Here is a 15104-nt window from a genome sequence, read left to right on the forward strand (position 1 = left end):
GAACGCAGCCATTGTCTGCTGAGATCTGAGATAGGACCATTTTTCCAGATCTCTCTAAAAGTGTAATCCAATTAACACAACTTCCAACAATTGCAAAAGTTCCACAAGTTAACCAGATAATGAAAAACCGCGGGCCTACGTGTTTCTAGCTTTATAAATACCTAAGAGAGAGACAACAATTGCTCATGTTCAAGTGACCATTGTTGTATCTGTCTTCTAAGTCTTTATAAAATCAGAAATACGAAAAACGTAAGGCTGCTGATCAAAGGGTGATGTTTATAGTGCATCTTATTTTAAAATCATCTTAAGTAATATCTTAAGATGTTGATATGGTTCTCTGACCGGTATTTATAGTTCTCATTTCAAGATTATCTTAAATAATGTCTTAAGATGCGGCCTTCTGATTGGCATCTTAAGACTATACTAAGACTATACGACAAGACGGTCTTAAATATAAGATCTGATATGAATAGCCAAAGTCTCGTTACAAATGCTTTGAAACGTTTGATCGATCAATCAGAAAAAAGAATTTTACAAATTGACTATCGCAAAAAACGCTTTAAAGCATTTGCAGTATCGCGTTGATCGTATCCTAAAACGTAAGCAGGAAGCAAATCGGCTAATCACAGTAGAGGACATAAGATTATTGCTTTACATTCTCATTTTGATTGGCCGCTTAATCCGTTCTTATTTTAAAATTGTTGTAAATTAAGAACTGTTTACAATTGGAGTAAAATATGGGATGGGTTCGGAGAGACGGTATCAATGCTATTTACATAATTCTATTCTTGTTTTACGTTTAATGAACGATGAAGATGATGCAAATAGCGTTAATAGCGTCTTTCCAAACGTACGCATAATGTAATAAGTTGTAAGCCGTAAGAAATTGAACCAATCACAGTCAAATGTCAAAAGAATAATCGACTATGATTAGTCAATTTTATACAGCTTAAGACATTACTACACGATAGTACTCCTGTTGTAGACAGTCTATTAATAAATGTCTTATGACACTAATACAGCTCTGTGATTGATTTATGGCATCTCAAGATTGTACTGAAAACCATCTTGAATACCTATAAGAACTGACTATCAATGTCAGCCTTTAGGTTCGCTTCCCGCCTTCAGCTATCCCGCCTTCAGCTATCCCGCTTCCCGCCAATTGCGCGCCATCTTGTAATAGTTTCGCGCCGCAACGGGTGGAAGCTCCCGTCGTTCTAGCTCCGTATTTTCCGTTGATTTTACGTGTCCAAGCGATTCGTTCGTGAATAAGTGCTGCTAATATCGAATAATGTCTCAGGAACATCGAATGAGATCACGGGTGACCGTCATTATGCGTTAATTAACGTACGCGATCGATGTAAAGTCGCTCGATCGAATCTGTCTTTTCATTGACAGTATGAAGTTGCTCCGTGATCTTTCGCGATCTTTTCACCATGCCCGAAACGTCGAATAAAATCTCGGAAGTGCCGAATAAATTCTCGGAAGTGCCGAATAAATTCTCGGAAGTCGAATAATATTTCGTAAATGCTGGGTAAAGCTGGATAAATAAATTTCACCTATTCGCTTTTAATCTTTCTCTTCGGTGATGATGAACTATCATCGACTGTACAGAAATTGTAAGTGCATTATAATAACAGAGGATTGTAGGAATGCCTGCTAATTACTAAAAGTGTTATTGAGATTATAATAACTAGATATTCTCGTAAATATATATGTAGCACATCTTAAACATCTTTTTCTTGTATTTACAGTTTTTCGGAATGCAGTTTTACTCTATGGGGTTTTATTCTATGAGATATTCTATGGTGAGTCTGATTTTTATTTATGGTGTTGATAATTTAATTGCAGCTCACATAATTCTAGTCGACACGTGAGTTTGGTTACATCGTTTATCAATGAGTATCTCATAATATATGTTCTATAGAAGATATATACATATAATACTAGCTTTGATAGCTATTGAAAGATGCATATTGCTATTGCCAATTTTACATAACAGTTTTCGTGTTTTTTTTTAATTTATGACATTTTCATAGAAATTTTTAAAGAAAATTTTTTAAACTCTACATAAATCAAATTATTTTTATATATGCTCATACATATTTGATCATTTTACCATATACTCATACATGTTATTATGTAATTGAATGAAAAAAGATAAATCTAAATTGATATTTGTTATGTGAAATCTAAAAACTGTCATAATTTTTTTTTTAGAAACCGATGAACTAATGAAATTAAACACCCAACATCAACTAAAATTAACATAACATTATTACTTTGTACTCAATGATGTAACTGTTATATAACACCATGTGTTATTTTACATTTATATTGAGTGCAAAATTATAGCATTGACGTTGCATTACTTTTAGTTTGTGTTGAATAAGTTACTTACAAGGAAATCAATTTTTAAATATTGAAAATTAGATTACTGTCCTATTAATATTGAAATAAGATGGCATCAGCTATTTGTTAACATAATTTTGATTTGCATTATATGATTTACACATTAAAAGCATAATTAATATTTTATTGATTAATCGAATATTTATCGTGAAAAACAATTTTAATTTTTAAAATTAATACTAAAGTACAATTTTACTTTTGAAATAATTACTCAATAAAGCTACCATTATATTTTCATTACACGTCGGTTCATATTCAATAATTCTGGAAAAATAAAAGAATGCAATTAACAGACGACAAAGTTGTTGTCATTAATCTGCGCGCTATTACATAAAAAGCAACTGCGATATGGAGGCCCTAGGAGATAATCATGAAGACACGGACATGACAAAAAGAACGAGGAGAAGAACGAAGTACGATTGCCACGAGTTGTCGGGGATAATTTTTTGCTGCGCAACGCGATTTCAGTCGTATCACCGCTGCGAGCGTTTTGGGATCTCTCGGAAAAGTGCCGTTCCGTGTTTTCCCGGGCGCGTTTTAGCAGTGAAATTCTGCACGCCAGTAATTCGCTGTAGTGGGGCTAATTAGAGCCGCTGGCGGCCAGCGTTTCTGGTCGTTTCAGCCGGTCCTCGTGGTTAATAAAGACGTAATTGTTACGACCAGCAAACGCAAGAGAGATCTTCGATTGTATGGCAATGCAAACGCAGGTTGTATTTCGAGAGATTGGTTTGATTAAGAACCTGTACGCGAATTGATAGTCTTGATTATTATATTACATTTATTTACGTCTAAAAACTTAGAGATTGAATTAAAATTTTGTAACAAGGGAGCTATATAATTACAACTTTTTGTTAAAAAAATATAATAAAGAGAAAAAGAGAGAAGTAATAGGTATTATAAATAAAATATTAATTAATGTATTTTTTTTTCATCTATTTGATACTTCCAATTTAGTAGCTTAACGTTCTTTCAACGTTAAAAATTAAATACTTTGAATATATAATATTTTTATCGGATATAAATATTTCTGTACGCAAAAAATCCATACCGATTTGACTGGACATCTATAATAGTAAATGAGCAGATAAATAAATCGTATTTATAGAGAACGAAAGAGAATGTGTTTAGATGAAATAGTTGACGTCTGATATTTTTGTGTATGATTTAAATGCATCTATGGTCGATATTAAATTTAGAGCAACTTTGATTGCTTGCAAATGTAAGGTAATGCCAAGGTAATGGCTTTATTATTATGGCTTCAATCTCTTGGCTTCTCGTCAGAAATTTAGAGCCACGGTGCAGAGAGTTATAAATACCGCTTAACGCAATATGCGAACGATAACTTCTCCTCATTGTCAGGCCGAAATTTGAATCACGAGAAGCGCCCGAGAATCGATTGCCACGATCGCTTTTCTCCTAGACATGCTACGACAACAGCTTTATCCGAGAGATGTTCGGACAAAATCTCTCCTCCTCTTTCTACTCTTCGTTCTTCTCCGTCTTTCTTTTTCAATATTCAAAAAGATTAATAACCTGTACAAACAGTATATGTTTTCTATTAAGTTTGCATGTAAATAATTTAATTAGCGAAGAACTTCAAAATTTGAGCACTTAGAAGCAAGTTCAGCAGTTATATTAATATTAACATTGAATGAAGATATGTAATTAACTCAAATTAAGTTTTTACAATATTACATATGATGATATAATCTATACATAGAAGAGTTTTACTTTGAATTTCCACTAATATACAATGTAGATAAATTAAAAATTTACATTTGATATTATTGTTATAGTCTGTACTATGAATTATCTAATTGATGTGTGTCTGTCAGGATCAATATTATTTTACAAATTTTATATTTTTTTTATGTTGATGTAATTTAATCTGACTGTAATTTTATTGTGCAACGAACTTTTAAATCTTACCAATAAAACATATATTCTGTTATTTAGTAAATTTCAGACAAGATGATAAAAGAAGAATGATTCATTTTAAAAAAATTGATCTTTCAACTGAAAAACGCATTCTATTCTTTTTTTGATTGACAGTTCAATGTATATATTTCGCTACGTTTACGTTCAACCTTGATGGAAATTCGTTTGAAAGCTAAACGATCATATGGACAATCTGTTGTCCTGCAATCTATTCTATAATCTAAAACAAGAGAAAATTAAAATAGAGAAAAAATTATGAAACGAATTAACAGAAATGTCATTTGCACAAATTATTTAAAACTTACTAGGCACAGGCATGTACTGTTTGTAAAATAAGTTGCTAAAGCTTTTATGAACATCTGAGAATAATTTTCTCATTGCTAACTACTTTTAGAGATAAACTATTGCAAGAACAGTAAATGAAATTTTTAATGTATTTATTTTACACCTATTTTATTTTATATCTACTTAATTTGAAGAAAATAGGATAATAGAAATTGAACACTAATAAATAGGAAAAGTGGATAGTACATATAAATATTATCAGTATTACACTGATCGTTGACTTGTGAATTCTTTTATGATTACATATGGGACATTTTTTATTTATATCACCTGAGATAAGATAGATAAATATAATGATCTGATAGATTTAAATTTTACGTACACACATACATATTCGGCAGTTCTAATATGACTAAAATTAATTAACTTTGTGTTAATTGTTATTCTAATAATTTTTATTTTATTTGAGAACTAGAATACGCACATGAAAGTTGAACAAGGTTTATATTTTAAGAAAAATGTGTAGTTTTTTAAATATGCAAAATTATATTTTTGCTAATATATAAATTATAATATGACGTCTACAATGTTATCCTTATTTTTATTCATATTTTATGCATTCGGAAATAATATCGAATATAATATGTACTTTTTGTTGCAAAAATATAACGTATCCTATCTATAAATTTATCAAGTTTCATGGAGATCCAATCGTAGATTTTTCTATACAAAAGTCTGGAATTTTTGTCCGTGGAACCGACATTTAATATCTACTTATATACTTATAAATCAAAGGGACTATTATTTGTGATATGTTTTTCTTTGTCGTATTTTGACGTTTTTTCGGGGAGAAAATTATGCCACTTAATAAATGACAATACTCTAGAAAACGGGATCACCTGATAGCTTCCTATGTAACTCGGAACGATGAAGTCTCGTTCGTTAATCGATTCCCGTGGCTTTCCGCCAATATCGAATGTCTACGCGGATAGTTTCCATTTAATTTCCACATCTAAACTACCTCATAGTTGAAATAGACAGGCAATAAGTAGTAGTTACTGTCTGTGGTTTATTTAGAAATCTAATATTTCTATTAAATGTGATACTGCTTTGATGATGAAATTAATTAATTAGTTTTTAATACTTGCTATTTTATAATAGCTATAATACTGAACTTACTAGTTTAAAGAAATAATGAATATTTTTTTAAAAGTATAAATGCATGTATCGAATGTTGCTTCTTTTTAAATTTTAAATTATATTAATTGGAGCAAAATACCAAAATTATTTAAGTTATGTTATTGTTAGTTTATTTAGTGTTTTATTATTAAATTAAAAATATATGTTTGTGATAATATTTATACGTATGATTATATTTTATATTAAACTTATCATATTTTTTTAATAAGTTCCAATAGCATTTAACATACTATTCTGTGTATTTTAAATATTCAATGATATTATATACATGTTAAAATAATTGAAAGTAATCTGATAAAAATACACATCGGAACAATTTCTCGTTCAAGATACGACTATTGCTTCCCAGCTTTAATTAAAATCGAAAAACTTCGTGACGACACAATGCACGCATACACACACACGCACACATATATATATATATATATATACAATATATATATCATGTATACACGTATACGTGATATACATGAGCGGACTTAATACGGACTGTTAGAATAGACTGTTAATACTGTTAAAACGGACTGTTTTAACGTCCAATGCTTCACCGCCGAATTAATATCGCTACTATTTTTACGAGGTCGTAGTCTATGCGTCGTAAAATTTATCTACTGTCATGAGAATGATATTTCTCTGCGTTTCTCGACTCTTCATCCACGTTCTCGTTTTACGCTATAGCCATCGTCAACTCTTCGGGTTTTAAGATCTCGCCGAAACCTTGCACGTTACTATCTGAACTATTACTTTTATCGATTCTATCAAAAATTTCTTTATTACTTGTCCTCATATTCTTCTTTCCAATTTTCCGTGTACATTTAATTACGAATATTTAAATACGAAAGGCACCCGAGAAGTCTCCGTAACTTGTTCATTCAAATAGAATCGAAAGAATCAGCATTGTATTAATGTGTTTTTAGTCGACTGTTGTTTTTAGCTAGGTATTTTGTAACTCTCTAAATAATCTGCATTTGATATGAAATTATAACTTCTAAACCTTAAGATTTAAAATCTGTATAATTGTAAATGCACTTTCTTTGTTATTTAAAACACTTTCCAAGTTTGCAACTACAAAAACAATGACATTAAACTGACCATGTTTTTCATTGCTCATGAACGCGAGCTTCTTTCTACGATTCTGTTTATTCGTGGCTGGAAAGCACAAAAGTCCGAAAACCACGTCGTATTTCTTGTTCTGAAATGTCGTGCGTGTCTCTGATTTTGATGAAAGCGTCGCTTCTGGGGAGTTTCCACTTGGCTTGACAATGTTTTAACGGATTTTAGCTAACGGAGTAATGTCCTCGCCATGTAAAATCAATCGAAAGTGCCGGCGATTTTTATTTCCGTGACACGACTTATGAGAAAACTGATTTTTTCAACATAATTTTCATATAATTGGCTTGTCCGAACTTATACTGATGGCTGTCGCTTGTTTCCGCGGCGCCGCATTGCTGCGCACACTAACTTTCGATACTTCAAGAAAACATAGTAAAACCGTTCGAGTAAGTTACCTACATCAATTTGTCTCACGATTCCAGCGAGAAATAACCGTCAATTAATAAACAAAAATAAAATTACGATCTTTAATTTGCAAAGCAATGATAACTTAATTTAAGCGATCAAGAGACGAGCAAATTAGATAAAAAATTAGATTAAAAAAATGATTAAAATACATTTTATAATCTAATGAAAGCATATATACCTAATATGTTTTGACTCACAAAATCTGTATCAATTTACAATTTAAAAGAAACAAATAATTAATGACATTACATTAGTCTTACATACTAAATAAATTTTAAATTTAAGGTAACAATAAATGGCTAATTCAATAACTAGATAACAATTGTTATCGAATTCTAATATGATAATTGTGGATACGTAATCACCCAACAATAAATGTAAGCAATTAATATCGAATTGACGTCTAATTTAATTTTAATTGATGTCGAAATCATCGTATCGATGTCGATTCGACATCGGTTTGATGAGTCATTTCTCGCTGGATGTGCCAATTAACGATGCGTAAAGCTATTCTAACTCGAGTCTTTATATTCTCGCAAGAACTGATCGGCAATTATTTGGGCTCACTATTAGCGATATCTCTGAACTTTAACTCAATACATTGCACTCATATTTAAATATCATACACACGGTTTTACGACAATAATATTGTAAATATTTGGGAATAATAAAATTAAAAAAAATTTATTACTTGTTTGATATAGAATATATATTGTAGATAAATCGAAAACTAAAGTTCTCTTTTTTATTTATCTCTTAATTAAAAAACGAAGCTTACAAAAGAAAGACATTGTATAATAAATTCTTATAAAAATTTTTATATTTCTTTTTTTAGAGATGGCCAGTATATCTAATAATTCTTAACTCTTAGTATACACGATGATTTTTCCGATCCTTTATTATTTAATGGTTCATTTGTGTCCCAGATTAATTTTCATTCCTTTAACAAATATACAAAATTATTAAGTGATTCTTACATATGTTTTAACATCTTTAGAAAGTATTTGTAAAATTGTGTATTTAAAAAAATTATATATGAATGTATAATTACTTGATGTTGCTAGTTTTTTGAAGAAAAGAAATGTGCGCAGGATGCGAATGACTCAATTGTATATTAACCGATTAACAGACTTTTTTAACTGGACCAACTATATATCCAACCAAAGTACTACAAAAGCTTTTCGCAGAATTTATGAAAATTGACCTTTGTAATACCATTTGAATGTAATGATAATTGTCTTGGCTTTCTTCAGAGGTTTAAATGGGATTCGAATTTTAATTGTCTATTTATCTAATTGTAAGTTTTACAAATGCAATTTAATAAATTTTTCAAAATCAGAAATCTCGATTATACATATACTGTAAAATAGCTTGCTGTGTTTCGTAAGAAATCTTTTGTACCGTATTTAATTTGAGACACCAAATTAGGAATTCTGTAATGGTAGTTTTTTAATTTAATGTAGAAACCAGTCCATTACTTTCGTGTGCGGAAGATTTTTTTTAAGCAATTCCTTGCTGCGCAAAACAATCCGTTAACAACATCGGGTAAGTTTATTTCCATGTTCCGTATAGCGAACGGCCTGTAATTAATTTCACCAGGACCGCTGCCCCTGACGTAACATCCGTGTATCCTTCTCGAAGAAACGAAATAAAAAGCCCAGCATCTCCGGTTAATGTACTTACGAACGGTTTTAGACATCGTCGCGAAATATTAAAATTTACAGACTTTTTAGATTTGTCTACATTATATCGTGTGTGTTTTCAATTTTTATAATTTTCTTGCTATTTATTTAGAAGGCAACAATTTGTTCGTCGCTTGTGCACTTTTTCGAGCATGCTAAAGATAAATATCTACCTACTTTTTTACCGACTTTGATTACAGAGTGAAGCAATTAAAATACGTAAGAAATATAAATGCAATTACAGGAAAAATCAGTTCTACTGGGTAGAATTCTCGTGAAACCAAAGTTTACGTCGTAATTTACATTGCGCGGGTGGAAAGAGACACACGGCAGAAAATGTGTAAAGAAGAAAAAACCGCGAGGAAGGCCAGGTAGCAGTATGAGTGATTTATTTGATTGGTGCACGAGCGTTTTTTCCTCGCTCGGTCCGGCACATTTTCTCGCCCTGTTTCTCCTTCGGTACACGGCCGTTGACCCATTCGTCCATTCGCCATATATACACCTTCGGCCCTTTTACACCCCATTAGACTTACCAGCGTCCGCGACGGATAAACACGCACTACCCCGTGCTGCTTCGGGAGTGCGACCCAATCATAAATTTCGCTCCTCGACAAGGACACTCATGTCTCACGGGAGGATCCATTACCTCGTTACATTCAGGAATCAAGGAAGAAAATACTGGAGAAAGTATATTACTGTTACAACTGCTGTAGAGTCTTTTAAAGTATGGTGCAGTATGTTCGAAATAAAATAGAATTTATAGCCATTTCAATTACGTTAGATTTGTCGTGCAGCGTATCTTGATATAATTAATATTTCAATTAACAGTTATATATTGTAAATATTCGTTGTGGCACCAAATTTCTTTTTCATATTGGTAAAAGTAATTTGTCTCTCATTTATCAATAACTTTTAATTTTTTTTTAAGGAAAATAATTAAATAATTACATTTTTTTTTTGTAAAAAATGATAAAAAAATTAAATATTGCGACATTGAATTTAAAATGAATGCCATAAATTTATAAGTCATATATTTAGTTCATAATATTTTATTATCATTTACTGTATATTCCTAGATTCAAGTATTTCTTCAAAATCGCAAACTTGACGATGCATTCGCCAATTCGTACCGAGAGGAAATGAGATTTATTAGTAGAGGCCGTTAAACGCGATAGCATGAGGCGCACTTTGTGATGCCGGACGGAAGCACGTATTTCCGATTAATATTCCCTTTGTCTGGCCTGCTTAACGAAATCCACCTGTGTGGCATAGTAATATATCTAGTCGCGTAAAATCGTAATTAGCCACAATTCCACGAAACTGAATTGGCTGTTGGCATTAGTCACGAGAAGCGCGAATTCGCAGTGAGAGATTAGGCAATCTATGACGCGCAAGTGCCTCGTATACCAAGGGACCAGATTGTAATACAGTCATCGATCAAGCTTGGTTATAGGCAGTGCTACTCGTGGCGCCTCATTTCCTTCCAAGCTTCGTAATATCGAATCGAATCGATTCCACTTATGTCGAAACATGACATTTACATACTTGTCCGTAGATATTGAATCATGTTAATACAATATAAGCTGTGTGTGCTATACATTTCTTCCTCTACACATCTTGCACGTTTATTACTTCTTCGAGATTTGATTTTGTAAATTTAAATAATGCACGGAAAGAACGATTTTGCTGAAGTATTTAAAAATTAACTAGATACAGATGTAAAAATAATTTTGTTTGGATCATTAAATAATTATGTAGAACGCTTTCATTTATAATTACTAAAATATTGAAACTTTTTGTAACATATTATTACCAGCATCTAATTCTGTAATAATTATTTCATGATACAACAAAATTATTTTCAGATCTCCATTTAGTTAAATTTTTAGAGATTTCTGCAAAATCATTCTTTTATGAAAACAGTACAAAACAAAATTTGTTTTCTAATTGATTTTTTTGCCAGTGAATACAAACGAATTTCTAATATGTTTTTTATTATGGAAACGTCAGCTTTAAACTTTGAACAGAGAATGTCTAGGTTACGGAACATTGAGCATGTCTGGCGTGACCTATATAAACGTATCCTAAAGTACTGGAAATGCAAGAGTTTGATCCTAATCATAGAGTCGAGGCTTAACCGTGCAAAGGGATTCATAATCCGGAATTGCATTCAGTCAGTTTCATTAGCCCAAATGCATCAGTTATGAAGAGAGCTCATGTAGAGGCACGGTCCTTTGAGAAACTTTACGTGGATCATTCTTTGTTTTTAATAAAGCGTTTTGATCCTAATTAAATGTTCTCATTATATACAATAATACGTACGATTCTTGTTAGATGGTATTTTTCAAAACGTACTTTTCATTTATCCTGAGCTCTCAGCAAAATTGCGTAAATTTCAATTTTATTTGTGACTCATTAATGATGCATGGTTAGTAACAGGCTATTTGCAATATAGATTATTAATCATACAGATCCTAGTCTTTATGAAACTTGCATAAATCGAATAAACATTGTGCTCAAATTTGACTTTTGCAATCTAAACGTTACATATAAAATTATGATTATATGTTTCTTCCTGTAAAATAAGATCTATATATATACTTGCTAATTATTATACAATTAGAAAACAGTTTCTTTTCATAAATCAGAAAAAATTATTTTTATTCTACGAAATATATTAAAATTTTATTTGAGACTAATTAACGTTGAATGTATGTAATTAATTAACTGGCTTTGATATATAATAATAAATAAAATTGATTATATATTATATATATAATAATAAATAATTAATATAAAAACATAAGTAGAAGAAATTTAACGGAAAAATTACATTGATTGTAATACACACACACACACACACACACACAAATAATGATAAATATTAAAGAGTTATTACTTTAATTTTTGTATTTATGTACTTTTATTAATTTGGGATAATATGCTTTTAAACTTATTTTTGTACCCTTAAAAAAGTATTATAGTTATATTTACAATATCGGAAATTCTAGAATTGGCACAGAAATTTTTAATTATGAGAATAAGATACTAATATATGTTCATATATAAGATTAAATCCGCATATATCGGATGATCATGAATAGAAATCTTGCTTCGTAATTCCATAATGTCCCCAAAATATACTTCCACATTATTACGGGAATCTCATCGAAAATATAAGCCCGTAACATTACCAGGCCAAGAAATATTTTTATAACGTTGGTCATCGTTGAGCTTGTTAATTTCACATGAGTCGAATGAGAGTAAGGTTAAACGAGTTAATTAAATGTAACAAGATATATTTCAATACTATATATTGATACCATATATTAAAAGGCTTTAACGAATATATGTGTAAATCAAGTAAATATTTAATACTAACACGAGCTAACACTAATGTAGATATATGACAAGTTTATTTTACAATTTAATGAATTATGTAAACATTTTCACGTTTACGTTATTATCAGTACATATTAATTTATATTTAAACAGCTCTTTAATTTTTGTACTGACAATCTAATCATGATCAAATTGTTTACATTCATATATTTATTATATATATTGTAAAACACATGTTTCATACACGAATAATTATAGTATTTGGTTTGTATTGATATTAATTATTTACTTAAAAAATATTTTGATTGTATGCGATCACATGTTTCTTTGTTTTTTTTTTAAATGTCAAATTTGAAATTTGAAATTGCGCTTTTTCAATTCGTTGATGCGATATAAACGTCTCGGATCTCTCTCAGTTTTTGAAGCTAGCTGTAAGAGCCGCCGAAGTCATCTTGGTATGCTGAGCCAGAATTAGGTACTTCGAACTGGTTTCCAGCGATAACGAGCCGAATTAGCTAAGACTATATTATAATGGCGTCTTAGACGGCATCTATATGAATATTTAACAGCAAGCTTAGTTTCTTGGCGACCCGTGTATACTTTGAAACTAAGAACTTTGCAATTGTGACATTTGTTACGACATATATAATCTAGTTTATGTTTAAAGTGATTGTATGAAACGATTTAATATCTTATCAATCAACAATTAAATAGATAAAATTAAATTAAATAGATTAAATTATTATAGAAAATTGTATAACGATATTAATAAATGGACTATTTTAATATTAGATTTGATGTGATAAGATATGATTAATTAATATATATCAATTAATAATGCATTTATAAGTAAGAACATTTCAGAGATTACATATCAAAATTAATAATAAACATATTAAAATTCTAATAAAATTGCATTACTTGATATACTGCTATGAACTAATACCAGTATATGAAGTAATGCAAAATTTCATTACGAAAATAAAAATTAAACTGTGCAATTCATTTGAAAAAATGGTATATCTCGGATAAGACTTTACGACAGTCACATAGAGAACCAAAGCATTTATAGGCCGAAAATATAGCTTGATGTGATCACATATTTTTTATATACGTTGCCTTAACGTTTTGAGTCCCGTGGATTATAGGAAATGGATATCGCTGAGAGGTTTATGACTCCAGAGATTTCGGTAAAAGAATAATCCAATTTAATACCACAAAAGTTTTCGCCTTAGTTCGATAGAATAGCCATTTTGGCACGAATGAGAAACCAAGTTCGATTTTGATTCATTGGTACACTTGTGGATTTTCTAAAAATCGTAACAATAAAAGTGTTTCGTGACATTCAATTTTACATGTGCATGCGATGTTCATTTTTCAATTTTTTGTTTGATTTTATATTTTGACCATAATACAAAATCTTTTATAATATTGCAAATTATAACGAAAAATTATATACTAGAGAGATGTCTTTTTTTAAATTATAGTTTTGGCAAATTTAAAACAGATCGTTTTCAAAAGCATTATTGAACTACACTACTTATACTTTTATATTTACGTATTTATTATATCTGATATTTTAATAAATACCAATAATTTGCATTATTAGAAACTGATATTAACAATCTTAGATTTCACTTTCTTTAATCTATCTACATATATATATATATATACAAGTATATTGCTCTGCAATCCCAAGTTCCGCGTGCATTTAACATTTTATTATTTTTTGAAGATTTTCATTTTATCATCGTGCTCGTAGCATTTCATTTTCCATGATAGGCAAAAATATAAAATTATGTTTAATTAACGCATCTTTTTTTTTTTTTTCTTCTACTAAAGACACATTAGTATAGCTTTCTTTGACTTTACCGTGAAAGCAGCTGCTGTTCGACGTTGAAAGAAGTTTGAGTGCTTTAACAATTGGAAAGCCGGAAATTAAACATTGAACAACGAAGTCTTTATGACATATATCGAAAGTATTACGCAATTTTATGAAATCATGCACGACATAAAGCGTTTATTGGGTTTTATTTTTGTTCATCGTTTCATTAACTTATTATGCGAATTATTGGTGAATATATCTATTAGAATAGAAAAGATCTAAAGAGAGTATACACATATGAATCTTTTAAGTCTATCTTATGATGTTTGGCAAAACAAATAGATATATCTTATATTTTTCTATTATTTTCACAATATTTGAAGAACAAAAATTTGTTTCGACATCTGATTCTCAGAAACATAAGAAACAATTCCAAAATATTAGAAAAATGTTCTATTGGCCATATCAAATGTTTGTTTTGTCGCATTTTCCGCGTTGCATCTGTAGCTTCGTCAAAATGTGCTACGTGTATTCGTACAAGAGTAAAAACAGAGAGGAGAACTGAAGCTTGCGATTGATTCGTTTGCGTATCAATAAAAAAGTGAAAATGTGCTTTAGAAGAGTGAACCAAAGATATGAAGAAAGCATGCTAATGTGTGCAGATTTATTGAAAAACATTTTGCGCATGCAATTGCTCTCTTCCAATGCCTATCTTTCTCTCTTTTTCATTTTTTCCTCTATTTTTCTCCGTCTCTTTCGTTCTGTTTATGTAATTGCACATGCACACGAAAATTTACATCGAAGCGTTTGAAAAAAAATCACCCCGATATGGACTGTGAGTCGTCGGATCTTGATTTTTTTTTTTTTTTTTTTTTTTTTTTTTTTTTTTTTTTTTTTAT

The sequence above is a fragment of the Trachymyrmex septentrionalis genome, unplaced genomic scaffold (genome assembly GCF_001594115.1).
Source record: "Trachymyrmex septentrionalis isolate Tsep2-gDNA-1 unplaced genomic scaffold, Tsep1.0 scaffold69, whole genome shotgun sequence".
Taxonomy (NCBI): Eukaryota; Metazoa; Arthropoda; class Insecta; order Hymenoptera; family Formicidae; genus Trachymyrmex; species Trachymyrmex septentrionalis.